At 36.0% G+C, this 1,939-nt stretch overlaps 1 pseudogene; it reads right to left on the minus strand.

The window, feature by feature from the left end:
- Positions 1 to 724: 724 nt before the first annotated feature.
- Positions 725 to 1,922, minus strand: LOC102841340 (annotated as a pseudogene).
- Between the last annotated feature and the right edge of the window lie 17 nt (positions 1,923 to 1,939).

The raw sequence follows: 1,939 nt of genomic DNA on the forward strand, positions 1-1,939 counted from the left end.
TTCACCTTTACCCATTAGAGATTAAGTGCTAAAAGTATGTTCATTATCCTGGAGACAATTGTGATGTATATTTTAAAATTTGTTCTTGTGAATTATTGTGTCCTGTTTGAATGATTAATCACATTTCAGTTCTGTATCCTATCTTATCTGAATAATCACATCCTCCTTTTGTGAAAAATCCCTCCCTGAAAAAGGAAAATAAAAGACTGAGGTAGAGTGAGTGCTGCATGCAGTGCTGCATGCAATGCAGTGCTGAATGAAATGAAATGCTGAATGCAATGCAAGGCAATGTTTGCAGACCAGCCTGGCTTTCAGCTTGCATCAAACTTGTGTGTTTGTTTCTTTGTGTCTGTATTGTCTCTTTGTCTCTATGCTATATCTTTCACCTATCAGACCTCCCAACTTCGTGCAACCCACTCTTCGGTCGAGGCAAGACCCTGACACAAAAGGTGGGGAGTTTGAACCCACCACCCACTCTGTGGGAGAAAGATACGGCAGTCAGATTTAATAAAGTGATACTATGAGTTGGAATAGACTCAACAGCAGTGGGAAATTTCAGGAAACAGCATGAAATTATAACCCATCAATAGAAGCTGTAAGCCCAGATTTTTATATGGAAACACTTGATTTCTAATGATGCAGCCCATTCATTTTAAAAAACATATCTAAGTGGGAATGCAGATTTTATTTTTTCAGTTCATTTCTTTTATTGATTCATACACAATTACTTGTCTTCTGGTTTATTGAAGAAATAGGTCAGACAACACTTACCACAATAATATCTATCAAAATGGCTGACCATAAAAACTCAAGCACCACATTCATCTGAAGGACACTCCCGACAAAGGCGACTAATTTTGCCATTCTCGTCCACCTTGTAGTATTTTAGGACAGACAGCTTAGCCTTCTTCCTCTTATGCTTATTGTTCTTGGGAGTAGTGTAAGACTTCTTCCTTTTCTTAGCACCACCACGGAGTCTCAACACAAGAGGAAGAGTGGACTCCTTTTGAATCTTGTAGTCAGACAGGGTGCGTCCAGTTTTTTGTTTTTTTTGCCAGCAAAAATCAGTCCCTGTTGATCAGGAGGAATTCCTTCCTTATCCTGGATCTTGGCCTTTACATTTTCTATAGTAGCCGAGGGTTCGCCCTCGAGAGTGATCGTCTTCCCCATTTGGGTTTTTACAAAAATCTGTATCTTGGCAGTGGTCCCACAGCAGATGGCGAATCCAAAAAGAGGGACTGCTGATTTTTTTCAAAGTAAAATTTGGCTACTGACTTTGGAACTGTCATTTGATGTCTTTCAGCCTTAGTTTCTGATTGCTTAAATATATCTAATAATCTCTACTTTATAGTAAAAGCATGACATTTATTAAAAGACAATCAGAAGATGCAAATCAAAACAACAATGAGATAATATCACACTAACAATAACAAGATTAGGCAGACACATTTCACAGACCCTATACAGGACTCTACAGATTTTCTCCACTTCAGGTCCAACAGCTACACTGTTGGGTTTTTTTGTTGTTGTTTTGTTTTGTCTTTGTATTTAGATTTTACATTTTGTTGTCTCATTGTTTTTGTTTATTTTTTTCTCCTCCTTCTTCTTTTCTTCCCTTTCCCTTTAATGCTCCTTCCTATCTCTCCTTTAATTTTTCTTATTTCCTTTTGTTTCTCATTTCCCCTCTTTTTTTTTTTTTTTTTTTTTTTTAACTCTTGTGATCTTCTTTACTTTTCTCTGTTTACATCTTTCCTCTCTCTTGGGTTTCTAAGTGTTTTTAAAATTTCTTTCGTTTATTTCCTCTCTTATTTTTCTCTTCAATAACTCCAATTTTCTGTCCTCTTTTATCCTTTCATTTATTATTAAGTGTTTTTGTATTTTAATTTCTTCCTTTTACTTTTTCTCTTATTTTTCTGTAACATAGATCCACTTTCCTTTC

This window comes from Chrysochloris asiatica, unplaced genomic scaffold, assembly GCF_000296735.1.
Source record: "Chrysochloris asiatica unplaced genomic scaffold, ChrAsi1.0 scaffold00564, whole genome shotgun sequence".
Classification (NCBI taxonomy): Eukaryota; Metazoa; Chordata; class Mammalia; order Afrosoricida; family Chrysochloridae; genus Chrysochloris; species Chrysochloris asiatica.